This window comes from Amborella trichopoda, chromosome 1, assembly GCF_054954075.1.
Source record: "Amborella trichopoda isolate Santa Cruz 75 chromosome 1, AtrichopodaSantaCruz75HAP2 v2.0, whole genome shotgun sequence".
Taxonomy (NCBI): Eukaryota; Viridiplantae; Streptophyta; class Magnoliopsida; order Amborellales; family Amborellaceae; genus Amborella; species Amborella trichopoda.
Window position 1 is genome coordinate 49,470,534 of NC_142336.1, and position 15,001 is coordinate 49,485,534.

The 15,001-nt window shown below is 35.8% G+C and overlaps 1 long non-coding RNA gene across 1 annotated transcript in view; it reads left to right on the forward strand.

Annotated features, from left to right (window-relative positions):
* The window catches only part of LOC105421267 (uncharacterized), a 28,992-nt gene extending 28,031 nt beyond the window's left edge, over positions 1-961 (forward strand). The window contains exon 2 of the long non-coding RNA XR_966928.3: positions 486-961. This is a non-coding gene — a long non-coding RNA (uncharacterized LOC105421267). The remainder of the gene's footprint in view (positions 1-485) is intronic.
* The last annotated feature ends 14,040 nt before the right edge of the window (positions 962-15,001 follow it).

The window sequence follows — 15,001 nt, forward strand, 5'->3', positions numbered from 1 at the left end:
CATTGCTTAATGGACTTCAAAAGCAATTGTGCACAATATACTGAAAAGTGTTGGGGACAATTAGGTGATTGAGGGTCCCCACTGTCTAGTTGCTTACCACTTATACCATCTTTCATTGCTCAATGGACTTCAAAAGTAATTGGGCACAATATACTGAAAAGTGTTGGGTACAATTAGGTGAATTGGGGGTCCCCACTGTCTAGGTGCCTCGGAATTTTTGTTTTTAATTAAGAAAGCAGGGAATTCTCTCTCATGGAAATTAGAAGCACTGTATTATAAAATATTGATTATAAAGAAAAGCATTGGTGTTATTTGCACCATAGTTACCTGTATGTAATTTAAGGTGTTGCTCCTGCTTGTGCAACTTGGTTTCGTGTTCTAGGGGTTGGGAATCTGTTCTGATTCTCTTGGAGAACATTCCCGGTCTTCTTGAGAACTATTTTCACTAATGTTGTTAATGAAGAACACTCTCTCTCCTTTGGCAGGTGTCATCATGGGACCTACGAAATGTATTACAAAGTAAATTTTGGGTTTTAAAGAAGGGGGAACAATGTCGCTCTGAACGAAATTTGACATAGAACTCAAGCATCAAGTCTTTTCTTAGTCAAAGTTCCTTATTAAGCTCCATTGGAACAAGTAAAAGCTTATATTCCACATGGGAGGAGTTGAATATCAACTAAGGATTCTGGCATGATGTTTGGGATGCTATATAACTCAGATTCTTTCGTATGAGTGGTTTACTCATGTCGGACACATATAGACGTTTGTAGCTACACAATTTTCTTATATTTTTCTACTTATTGCAGAACTTTATCTTGGACTCTTGGTATTAACTTGTTAGTTTTTATTAGATGTATTTGATCATTGAAAATCAGTACCTTTTTGGCAACTGATTGCCGCTTTATACTGCAAACATTTGCCTATGTCCACTCTAGCCTAATGTGGAGTCATATGATTGCTATGTTATGAGTGTTATGTAACTTAAGTACCTATGGTGAGCTACATTTTTTCATTCCAGGATTCAAAATGTTTTTAGAATGTACTCCAAATATCTCCAAAACATGAATCGAAGCTAAAACATTTGATTTCAAATCACTTTTTCTCTGTTGTAGCTATGACCAGGTGGCGCAGGTTGCAACTTCTGTAATATTTTTGCAGACTGCACTGAGCACCTTTTAATAATTCCCGTCTCTCCAGTCTTATGTGCTTACCCTGAAATTTTAGCACAAAAAGACAGACACGGAAACAAAGAACAAATCATAGCTTGTCCTTGGATCAGTTGCTGCCACGTAGCCGATAGGTGCTCCATAAATAGTAAAATCTGCTTACCTGAAAATTGTCCTAGAATCACCTCCTTGGACTTCGTAAAATCCATGTAATTTCCCCAGATCGATGGCATACCAGCTAGAAAACCATTTTGCTTTGTCTCTGTTTTAGATGAATTTTAGAGACTAGAGTTGCGGTTTACGTGTCCTCTTCCTCCTCTGTGTTCTTAATCTCTTAGTCAAGGAGATGGAAGTAGCCTTAAAACTTACATTCTCAACAATGAACCTCTGTGAATATCTCTCTCTTTCTCTCTAACCTAAAAGTATTGAAAAAGGACATTTCTGTTTTTGGATGGGGAAAAATATACATGGAGTTGCTGGATACTAGGCTTCCTCTCTACTAAGATCTCTCATACTAAGAGTGGGAAGAACAAAAGTCCTTATCGTAGGTTCCACCACCCATTCCACCCCCCCCCCCCCCCCCCTCTCTCTCTCTCTCTCTCTCTCTCTCTCTCCAACTTAAAACCCTACAATTTACGAAGTCAACATCCTTCTCTCTCTGACCTCTCAACCTTTCCATGTGACCTCTCACTTCAGCTTCATGTGAAGCTCTATTCTCTCTCCCTTGAGAACGTGTTATATCCAAAACATGTGGACTGTGTTATATCCAAAAAATGTGGTATATCCTGTTCATAACAAAGTAAGGGTGGAGATGAAATTAAGTGAAATGGCCTTCTAATTGCTTTGAGAGATCCATGGTATGAGATGGCTAATCCTAGCCATCCATTCCTTGATCAGTCATCATGCATCATTGTTGGACAACTTTACCATTATTTCTTAGAGGATTACAATTCCATTACTCTTCCAATTCTATGTGGAGTACAATGTAACCTTCATAGAAAACTTCCCTATGTAATTGGATTCTCTGTGACAATTCCTAATTATAATTGGATTTCCTCTTAATATTCTAATCTAACCACTTGAGAGATTTCCAAAATATCTTAACCACTTAACTACCTAAGAGTTTGTTGTCATTGGAGATCATGCACCTCCTAGGGTCTTTTCTGCCACCATGTGGGCCCCATGGCCAATGGAGTCAATGTGTCAACAATTCCAAGACTGTATGTCGCATGTGGAAACGAACCTTGTTCTCCATTAGCCCACACCCAGCACTTAGTGAACTCCAATATTGTATCCTATAACAACATTTATAATTCCATGAAAGTCCTAGTATAAAAACAATTCTTTCATTTAAGAAAGACGGTTATTTAAATTCAAATTTCACTAGAAAGCATTTTTGGTGGTTAAATAGAGAAAAAAAGTGCTTCCATTTTTCCTCAAGAACTTTTGAAATGCTCTTTAAAAATAATTGACATATGTTAGCATTGAAACAAGAATCTCAACAGGGCGATCAATGGCGATTCTATGGCCACGTCTAGGCCTCAAGCCATCCCAAAGGGCCTATGACCCACAAGTTTCCCATGAGGCACGTGACCCACATATTTCTTATGTAAGGGCTTCGTGATTGGCCTATCAATGCTAGTGAAGGCATCGCAGTGCCACGATCCAGAAGTGGTCATAGATTCCATGTCTCTCCCCAAGGACAAGTTTAAGGTTTTAGTATGCAGACTAAAAACTACTTGTATAGGAGTTCCCAAGTCTCTTCTTTGTATTAGGAAGTCGCGCTCAGGCTCATGCGAACGAAATTAAGGATTGATTCAATATCGAATCATTCATTTATACCAAAGGTAAGTCCAGGATCACACAGACATAGGGCAATTAGCAACACTCATGTTGTGTAGGGTTTCCATTGCTGAGGTTTTCAGGCACTTGTCCTTACACGCCTCTTAATCATCCTGCTTTTCAAGGGCCTCGTTCATCTTCTGGCTATTAGAAGAACATCCACCATTGCGGCAGCTGTCGTCAACAAGGTACCCATGGACACTTTTCGGTGATGCGCACCATGGAACCAAACAAAACCAGCCTAGGATGCGGGTTCACTCATCTAGCCAAGGCCTAGTGACACGCCAAGGGGAGAGTGACAAAGCCCATATGTCCTAGATAGAGCTCAACTCCCTAGTCATGTTATTTTCTAGGTGCCTAAGTGGAGCATCCTCCCCATAGTTGTTGAAACCTTGTAGGCAAGGTCACGGACCCGGTTTGGAACATCGATCCCCCAATTCCAGTCAGGGATCTTGGATGGAATGTTGATCCCTATATTCTGATCCTCGTTTCTAGTGGGTTTGAACTGCGTTTCTCAAGTGCAAGATGCAACGCATATAATGTTTTCTCTACTCGGCACTGATGCATATGCACTGATTCAGGTTTATGCCCTATGGTAATGTGAACTTAAACATAATTCAAGATCCCTTATAACTCTTTGTTACGATTCCTACATCATGGAATTGAGATTCCCTATGACAAGGATTGAGCTCCCTTGATATAGGATAGTGCGGAACAGAATCAGTTCCCGGGAATGCACCCAAAAGCATGATGAAATACACATGGGAAAAACACAAGAACGCTTTAATAAAAACCAACTATACAAGCATTTAAAGGGATTTCATTAGGACCGGATCGGTGATCAAACTATGAGGTCCCTAGGTGTGAGCAGACAGGTTTGACCAAACTGATTCAGCTGCCAAACTGATCACATAATTAAAAAAGGAAAAAGGAAAACTGCAAGACAAAAGATAAAAATGGAGATAGTTATGAAAAAATTCCCAAAAAGTGTCTTACTTGAACCCTAAAAAATTGAAATTTTTCCAAATATAAAACTATCATTAACAGGAAAGGCGATAAAAGGCTTCCTTGTATCTGATTTACTCTGGATTGATGGCTGGAATCTCACTCGGTATGGCTGGATTTTCTCCGAAAGCAATAGGGATTTTGCCGGGTCAGGGAGGGAGGGACGGAGATGCCAAAATCTCTCTCTCTCTCTAAAACATCTTTTAAGTCCTGAAACCCTCCCAAAACTTTTAAATGACCAAAACAACCCCTTGCTTTATTAAAAGGACCAAAAATATCCATTTGGGCGGTTGGACCGGGCCCATTTGGGTGCTAATTTGCCATGCCACCAATCAAACTGACCAGTCCAGTCCAGTTTTTAAAACTTTATTTAAAGGTCACAAACTCCAACATTCTCCAATAAGCAATTCCAACAATAATTTGAATCGGATCTTAAATTTTGTTTTTCTTTTATAGAATATGGGCTAGAAAAGAAATGGTGGACTTGGATCCCCCACTTAAGGGGGGAAAGGAGCAAAATACCCGTCCCAAGGGCCATTGTATATAGCCCAAGGTGGGCCCTTCCAGAGTCATTTCGCCCAAGCATACTGGATAGTCATATGCATGTTGGATTTTTGCTACTTTGCCTCTAGGTTGTACACCCAGGCTGTCACTGATTCTATATTTTTTCAGAAAATTCTACGTAGCTTTTTACTTTAGGCAGGAAATGGCTTTTGACAGTTATAGTGCATATCAATCTACTAGTAAGTTTTCAAATTATACAAGATTGTGATGGAGAATTTCCCTAGTTGCTAGGTGTAGGTTCTTTCCATCCAGAGAATGACGTTCATGATGTTCTGGTTCTAGATGGTTGGTTGATTGGGCTTTAGCAGAGATGCATCGTTTCAGATGATGGCATCTAGAAAAACCTATTCTACTTGTCTTGGCTAGTGTGGGTGATAAGGATGTGACATTAGGAGTGTTTTTTTCAAGCTGGTGGCGAGTATGGTTGTTTAGGCCTAGTTTTTTCCCTGGCTGTAAGGTAGGGTGAGCGATAAACTGGTGCTATTGATGTTATTTGCGAATTGCCTTGCAGATGGAGAGTCAGAGCAGGCTGAACGATGGTGGTCTTTCATAAGGTTGTGCTACCATTTCTGTTAGGTTGGTAAGGGCGAATCTTCATTGGTTGGAAGGGATGCAAGCATTCAGTGCATATGGATGCATCTTCTGCATAAGATTTACTCTAATGGGGTTCTGTAGGCTTTTCAAATTCGTGTCGTGAATAGAATCAACGACGATGACTTGGTTAATAGGACTCTTGTAGGCTTCTTCAAACTCTTGGGTCCTGCGGGCCGCATGAAGCAGCTACATCAGAGTGGGGTGACCCCGCTTTGACCTGCCTAGGCAGGTGTGCACGATGCACCCACTGGTTGTCTGGCCCATATAGGCGCCTGTCTATGTGTCTGCATCATAGTTAGCAAGTTGGGGACTATCCATAAATCTGCTCACCATAAAATCGGAAATAAATAGTTTTTTATTTTAAAAAATCGGATAAAAAATACGGATCGACAAAAATACTTCATATAAAGATATCGCTAATATATCGGATTAGGCTAAAAAAATCGAAGAAAAAAAATCGGATAAATTTATAATATTAGAAATTTTAAAATTCTAAAAAGTAAAAATTATGTCAAAGCTATCAATAACTAATTCATCCATAAAGCCTCTACTAGACTAACATAATTGAGTCAATTAATTTAAATGCCTCGTGATTCTCATCCAATCATCTAATATTAAAGACATAATTAACTAGTATATATCAAAAAATCTACCATATAAATCTATCCATGAAATATTTTAAGAAACATCCCACCTACTTATTAATGCCAAAAACAAATATACTTTATAAATTTATTCATTAAATATAACTATAGTATGGTGACAAATATACTACATAAATTCATTAAAATCATCACACCTACTTAGCTGGTACTAAAAAAAAGTTCACGATTTTTTCTTCTCGTTACAAAAATTTAACTATAGTATGGTGACTATGGTTTCTACATAATTATGGCTGAAGTTTTATAAATTTCTTTAATTAAAAATAGACTCCTAGAAATTTGGGTTTCACATATGTGTGTTTATGGTTTAGAGAGAGAGAAGAAGGATGAAGGAAGAGCCTCGTAGCCATTAGGGTTTATAGAGAGAGAAGAAGGAAGTAGGAAAAGTTCACCGGCTTCGGTTTATAGAGAGAGAAGAAAGAAGGAAGAGTTCATCGGCTTCACAAACCTTAATGGAAGAGGCCCTAATTGATTTTTAAAGAGAGAAAGGGAAAGGAAGATGGGATACTGATTTGGGATAGTTTGAAGAGGATTTTTCTTGAAGAGGATTTTTCTCTCTGATTTGAGTTGTTGTTTGAGAGAAAGCCCTAATTATATTGAGTTGTTGTTTGAGAGAAAGCCCTAATTATCCTGATTTGTGAAGAGGCTCCAACTGTTTTTTTGATTTGTGAAGAGGAGAGAAGGAAGAGGGTTTTGCATTTTATTGGGGAAACAAAAAGTTTGGGGGATTGCTTGCTCCTGTGAGTTTACAGTTTACACTATATTGTTCATATTTTTTATCACATAATAAAAAACCTGTACTCACACTCTCTGCTTCTAATTCATTAGCAAAATACTATGTTTTGAGCTCTAATTTGTGACATAAACATTATTTTCGTAAAAATAATTATCACAAATAATAATAGAAATCTGCATGTATATGATTTTCTTTACACAATGATTTACTTTACGAAATGATTTGCTATAAACCGTATTATTTCATTTACACAATGATTTTCCATAATAATAACTTTGTTTAAATTTTTTTAAAAAAGGAAAAAATATCGTACTTTCAAACTGTGGCTTTGAAGGGCACAATGGAGATGCAAATTTCTATTTTGGGTTTTTTTTTTTGAAATAAATTTTTTTTTCAAAAGCATAAAAGTAGCAATGGCTGCAATACACAAAACAGGGGAAAAAAATTATAGGTAAAAAAAGATACGATTTTTTGGCCCTATTTAAATTGAATTATGAAAAAATCGTGTTTTAAATGTTTTTATGAAAAGTACACGATTTTTTCATGAACTTTTCAAAAGGTCGCTGTTTAAATCTGTTTCCATAAAAATGCCGATTTTTTGAAAAAATCACGGATTAAACGTCGATTTACTAACTATGGTCTGCATCACACGCCCTGTTTGTGGATAGAAATAAGGACGTGGTTAGCATGCGGGCCAAGCCAACACATGTAGAATTGCAGGCCCTTTAATAAATTTATTTTTGAAATAGAATTTGATCCTAATTTTTAGAGAATATATTAACATGGAGATGATTATTCTGTAAAAATAAATAAAATTTAAAAATGAAAAATAATAATTTTACTGAGAAAACATTTGGATAGTTAGTTTCTATTGTTTTTAGATGGACTGTCCATCTTTAAGATGGAGATGGATGCTTTACACTCCTGGACTGAACAATAATAGCCCACGAGCAGGGCTATATTTATCATTTTTCCCCTAGAAAGTGTGGAAATATTTGGACCTTTCGGGTTACAAATCCTCCACCTACCTCCCCCTATCCCTTCAAAACCAAACCAAACGAAACCAAATTTCTTTGGTTCTTACTGGATTAAAAGTCCATCTACATGCAAATCATTTTCCTTTATCCGGTTTTGTTTTAGTGACGAAGTTAATTGCGATGAAAGCAACACAAATGTCAACCAGTAGTGTTGTACTTTTGGATTCAGGTTGTACTTGCCAAGTTATTTGGTTATTTGGTGTCCGATTGTGTCTTTTTAGACATTCAAGCACATCCTGGTCCATTGCTCGTCAATGAGAACTTCTAGGACAATATTTTCAAGTCAAATTTTGGATTTTTCAGAAAAGAGAAGTTACTAGCATTGATCTCGGGTTTAGATACTTGATCTTATTGCATCCGGAATTTCTTGCAAATAATGAGATCCAATAAAGTTGATAGATTTTGAAATTCATTTTAGGGTTAAGTAGGGATAATCAGGCGTCACATGGGTAAACCTTATGCGCCACTCAAATACGTGTTACATGCTGTTTAACATTTAATAAGAGTGTAGTGCTTGGTCTATAAAATTGAAAGGTATGCCAATACCCATTACATGAAATTCACATATTTAAATGCAATTTCTAAGAGGCCTAGGCTTTATGAAAAGGGATTGTTTACAATGAGACCATTTATTTTTGGTACAAGGAGGTCACAATTATTTATAACCATACGATGTGAAATCTCATAGTTTTGATGTATCACAAACTTCAAAAAAATTTCTTTTGAATTTTGAGCTTGGTCAATGAAATAAATGTAGTTACCCAATTTCACATGACCACTTTGTACCAAAAGTAAATAGTCTAATTATATATTTTCCCTTATGAAAAAAGTAAACTTTTCCAGAAAACACTTCGAGTATGAGAAATATCTAAGATGGCTTTAAAATTTGTATCTACCGTTGATTATGAAATTTGTATCTCAAAAAATGGTATATATTTTATCGACCTGTGAGATATATGTATGAGGGAGCACTAACTAGTGTGCGGGCAACTAGTGGGGAGAAGTGAGTTCCCAATGACAGAGGGCTTACATCAAGGGTAAGCATTGAACGCATATCTCTTTATTTTAATTAGGGAAAAGTTAATCAGGTACCTTACAAGATGAGGTACAATGATATATGTTGTCGATGTCAAAACCATCAAAACGAGGAAGTAGTTAAGATTGATGATAAAAAAATATGTAAAAAGAGAATGTTCTCGATATCTTGGGTCAATAACTGAAGAGAATAGAGAGATTGAGAAAGATGTCACACAAAATTACAGCTGGATGGGTGAAAGGAAGATGTGTACGTGGAGTTTTATGTGATCGCTGCATACCATTGAGATTGAAAGGGAAGTTTTATAGGATGGCTGTAGAACTAGCCATGCTTTATGAGACGGAATGTTGGCGGATCAAGGAACAACATATAGGATGAGTATAGTAGAGATGAGGATGTTGATATAGATGAGTGGCAGGACAAGAAATGATAGAATTTAAAATAAATACATACGAGTGACTTAGGTGCGGCTTAGATGAGGGAAAATTGACTTAAGTGAAATAGCCATGTGTGATTTAGACCTAATACAACGTTGATTAGGAGGTGAGATGTGGTTCGAGTGGAATGTTCTAAAGGGAAAAAGAGAAGGCTAAAAAAGATATGGATAGAGGTAGTGAGAAAAGATATAGTGACTTTTGATTTTATTGAGAGTTGACTATTGATAGAGAAGAATGGAGAAACATGATTCATGTAGTTGACCCAAATAATTGGTATAAGGCTTGGATGATGATGCTTTTATGGTCCAGTGAATATATAAAAATGGACAGTCTTGATAATATGTTAAAATGACACTATTTTTATAAATTGAAATCCTAATATTTTTTCACAATCATAATGATTAATATTAAGATGATTGATTTGAAGGTTTTTTTAATCGTAGAAGTGTAATTTTCGGTTAGTTTAAAGGTAGGTGTTTACTTTTAGTCTTTTCCTTTAAACAAAGCTATGGTCTTTGTGGCGATAAAGCCGACCGTCCCTTCGTGAATGAGACCAGGTATCAAACCCCAATGGTTACATTTTTACGTTTAGTTTTTTTAAATAGCACGTATATATTATATAAGAAAATTCACTTATCTTTTACATCGACATTGCGTTACCCGCCTAATGGTAAACTTCACCACGCCCATCAACTGATCATGCATTCCATTGGTACGCACTCTGTAAGATTTCAACCCATGATGCTTCAACAATATTAAATAACTGTTCATTATAAATAGGCACTTCTATGAGAAATGTCAACACTTTAAAAATTAGTAAAATCGCCTACGCCTATAACTAAGATTTTGGGGCTGTTTACAAGTGCTAACATATGTTTAAGTATTGACAGATGTTGACCTATGACAACATAAGAAACATAAAGTACTGTTCAAAAAGTATGTCGTATAACTCTTCCAACATCTATGGATACCTTTGGAGTTCATACTATGCTTTTGAAAGCCTAGCAGTGCTATATTAATAGTCGTTGAGCAATCTCCGAAAATTAGCCTTAAGATTTGGATAGATGTTATGAGACATATTGGTTCTCAAGGGAGCCCTTGAATTGGAACCCCACTTGACAACCAGGCTGACCTGCTAAAAATAAAGAAACATAAACATAGTGAAAATTTCATTGGTGTCATCTATCCCTAGAGTTTTGTTCTATTCGTTTTATCTTGTTGAAGTAAGCAAGGCAAAGACATCGGCAATCGTTAGGTAGTCAATGCGTACTTGGGCTATTTTCTCCTTGATGACTTGTGTCAATTCTTAACCTGTCCTGAAACCAAGATGTCATCAAAGTGTCCTTTAACCGGGCCTCAAAAATTTTTGCAAGAAAATGAAGATTTTGTGAGGACTATATGGTTAGCAATTGTACTCAGAATTCGTATAGCTAATCTCAAATAATTGAAATTGAAAAAAAGTTTAAATGGTGATGATGATTTTTAAGTCAAAGACGACAACTATAAAGTGACATTTAATATATTTCTAAAGTTATTTAAACACTGATAGTATATCATGTAGGGTACTGTCCTGGAATAATGTGTCTTCAAAAATAAAAAAAACTAGATGAAACGTAATAACTCCCTAGAGAGCCACTGTTTGCTATGTTTCGAGAAGAGTATATCTGGACTAACTTTGCAATCCTTGATCGTGTTCTTGTCCGGCATCTTGGATGGCGTGCGGTGAAAACAAATTTGAAGTGTATACTTATATATATATAAATCAAATTTCCCGAAAAGTCAAATTAAAACACACCTCAAAAATTAACTAGAATAAGTTGTTTCGATGCCAAAATCTGGTCATCTCGACCTTGGGATACATGGATATAAACAAAAAATATACTTCCAGTTTTGGAAATAGTGCATCTTGTAATGCATTATCTAGACCGTCAATATTCAAAATTTTCAAGTGTTAATAGATCTATTTGATTAACAATATTTTTTAAGATCTAAATTTTATAATTAGAGATAAAAATAAATTTTCAAGCCATCATAAAGATTTTTAATGCTGAAAATAGACACTATTTGAAGGTGTGCCACACTTGACTGTTTAGAGACCCGTCAATAGTTGAGGGGATAATAGTAACTCGCCATTAAAACAAGATGAAGATAATGGATTATTATAAATAGAGTAATGTAATCATCCATATATGGATTTGATGAGTATAGTAATCCCGTGAAAGAAGGTTGATCTCCTCAAAGGGACTGGGACTGGGGTTGGGGTTGGGGTCGTGGTGCTAGCATCCCCATATTTAGTTAGCATTTTGTGGTTTTCATTCCTACGATTAATACCACTTTACTAACACTTTAAAAAATGTAACTTCTAACCTACATAAAAAAAAACGGCTAGGGGTTTGTCTTCCCCATTGAATTACCAAAAAAAAAAAAGTAAAAAATTAATTAGGAAAATTAGATACTTTATTACAAATTTTCTATACTTTTCCACTTAATTATTTGATCTTTTTTTATTTTTCGGGAGAAGTTGACTAAATTTTATTAATGCGGAGGTCAGGGTCTGGCTAGTTCATAACGGAGCTGGTTGGTTCCTATAGTGGTTGGTTTCTACATAGAACCGGTCGACTCTTGCTATTTAGAGAAAACCAGATTGGTTCCCTTGAGAATCGGTCCAATTCTCTCCCTTTTTTTTTTTTTTGGGTGGTTTATTCCCCTCTAATAGAAATAAAATTCCAAATCTACAATTCCAAAATTCCACGAAAAAGCAAAAAAAAGTGGTGGAAGGAAATATGTAAGTTGGGGTTTGGAAAAATAAAATAAAATTTTAGAGGTGAGAAGATAACCTTAAGGTAAAGAGAGAGGGTGTGAACGTTTTGAGAAAGATGGGAGGGAGAGTTGGTGCTTCATTTTTTTAGAGTGTGTGTGTGTGGAATGATGTTGTAAATGGTGAAAGAAGAATGGATTTTCTACCTCCAAGAGTCTATGGTGCGGGATGGCAAGGCAACATGTAAAATGGACGTAGAAAATCCATTTTCTTCCAATGGAGGTAATTTTGTTCTCCTTATTGAAATTTGTAAAATGTTGAGAGAAAAACATCATGCCAACATGTAGACATAGAAAATCCATTTCTTCTTCCAAATAACTTTGCCCTAAGATGTTTCATTTGTAAGTATTTGATGCCTTTTTATTAGAAAAGCATTGAGGGGAATCATTTATAATTCTTGATATCTATCTTCTTTTTTTTTTTGTTCTCTTGAGCATTAACATGAACTTATTCTTGAAATCTATCTCTGGGAAGAATTTGACGGAGATAGATTTCTCATAAATTGCAATATGCTTCGTACCCCTACGGGTATGAATTGATTTTACACAATATTTTGCTAAATTTTGGAGTAGCACTTTGTGGGTCTCTTCCTAAAAAATTGGTAAAGACTATTTTCCATTCCACAAACATGGGCAAGTGGCTAGTTTCTTGAAATCATCATTTTGGAGAGGAGATTTTCTATGAAACGTAACATTTATTTATGGAATAGGCTTATGGTTGGTTACTCATCTTGTGGAGTATTCTCTTCACCTACTTGGCCTGGTCTTTTAATGCAAACATTTATTTGAAAAATGACACTTTTTATCATTACTGATGCGTAAAATATATATTTTAAAAGTATTGTAGTGCCATTTTATTCATCTCTAGAAAATATTTAGTGTTTGATTTAGGTGATTTCACGATCAATAGTTAACAAATGACTTTGTTTCTAACTTACTATTGATTAATCGTCTAATATACCATTCTATAAAAACTTTTTCATATTAAAAAAGTACAAAGTATCGACATCATAAAATTTGTTCGAGTAAGCTTAAAGATTGCACCCTTTCATGCGTGTCATATTATATCAGTTTTATTGTGAAAATTTTTTATAAAGCAACAATTGCTTGTAGAAAGTAAGGTTGTAGTAATCCACATGATTAAGATGATGTAGAGTTAACACTATCTAAAAGACGTATAAAAAATACACCAACTAAAATGGGCACTATGAAACCTTACTTCAAGTAAACTTGCTACTTGATACCAATCATAGCCTTTGGTTTTTGGTTTTAAGAGGAGAATTATAATGATAGATGCAACATGCATGAATATGGTGAGTACGACTTTTTGTTCTTGGGGTGAGTTAGTAGGAGAGGGCCCCGACCATTGGTAGGAATTGAACGTAGGATGTGGAGTTGCGAATCGTCAAGCGGTAACCAATTAAGCCCGGGATCGTAACCTTTTATTTAGAACTAGATATTTCTGTGAAAAATCGTACCATATATGAGCTGTCTATTGAATACATGTTTGGGGACTATTATTAGGGACAGTTTGGAAATGATAACCTAAAAGAAAAGATGTATCATTTAATATTTTTCATTAAAATAACAGGGAAATAAGGAATTTCCAGGTAAAGAAAGGTACTTTTGGCACATTTCTCCGAATAGAAAGAATGAAGAATGTGTAGAGGCAGGTGGAATCGAATTTATTCAGCATTTAAATTGCTTTATTTGAAAAAAAATGAAACATTTTGAACTTTACTACCTGCTGGTTGTGGACCAGATGATAGTGTAAGGGGTCATGAATAGAGAAGATCTTTCCTCAATAGGAAAAGATATTTGGGCCACGAAAAACAAGAGTTTCCAATAACACTTAAAATTTTATCTTTTGCCTGTGCGTGTTCACGTGCTGTGTATACAAGTGAAGAGGGACCCACACAAAATAGAAAGGAGGGAGCCTTTAATAATTGTTTCACATCTATGCCAAACAACTCTGAGGTACCCATGCCCCTTTCCAATGTCAAAAATACCCTTGTAATATTTTATAAATATCGGTAACTTACTCGTGATATGTGTAGTAGTGTGAATGGGCTAGGGCTTTGGCGGTAGTATCAATGAGTTATTTGATGAAGTCTTTTTTACTCTATTTTTTTTTTTTTTTACGAAAGAAAAAAAAAAGCCACTTGCGTGAATCTCTTACGACATTCTCACCTGCACAAATCCCAAGTGACTTACCTTTTTTTTGTCCTAGTAGTGGAATCTTGAAATGAGTGCGGTTTGTACAAGGTGTCAACCTTAAACAATGAAAATAAGGTGTACTTCTAAACCTTGTTGGAAGCTGTAATTTCGGTGATGAGAATTTCTGCGAGGGCTTGAAAATATATTTTTGCTGCTAATTGTAAAATTTGAAACTAATTGCCCATTTTTTTCGGAGCAATCCTTTTAAGAGGGACAATTTTACCTATTCCTGCCAAATTCTTCCATTATTAAGTATGGTTGGGACCATTTCAACGTGTTTCGATTTTCCGAACAAGAGAGGTTTGATGCTTTCTTAATTCATCGTGTTAAAAGAAAGTACAAATTGAGTAGATTTATATAAAAACTTGAAAATAGAGGATCTATATAAGCTGTTATACGCGATGCACTATTTCGACTCGAAATTTTCCATTTTTTATATCGCTACATTTTAAGGAGATGTATTCGAGTGTTGGAATGACATTTTTTTGATAGATTTTTCAGGAGCACCTTACTTCAGGACTTCAGGTTAACATTCCATATGAGAATAAAAAAGAAACTGTAAGAACGATTAAATGTATTTTGAAGGATCAAACAGTTGAAAGCCACGGCAAATTTTGGTTAACATGAAATGCGAATATTTTTTTACTGAGAAACAAAAAGACAAAGGGTTATACCCTTCGGGTTTCAGGCAATATGCCATAACTAAGGGTGGCAACGGGTCGAGTATAGGTCGGGTCCGGTTTGACTCGGATCCAGATCTGAATGTATTCAGCCCCGTTAGACCCATTTCCATACCAAGGTCTTGGGTTTATCCCGTCGGGTTCCAGGTCAAGTCAGGTCCATTGCCATAGTCACTATGAACTTTTTTTTTTTTTGGTCTTTCCTTTA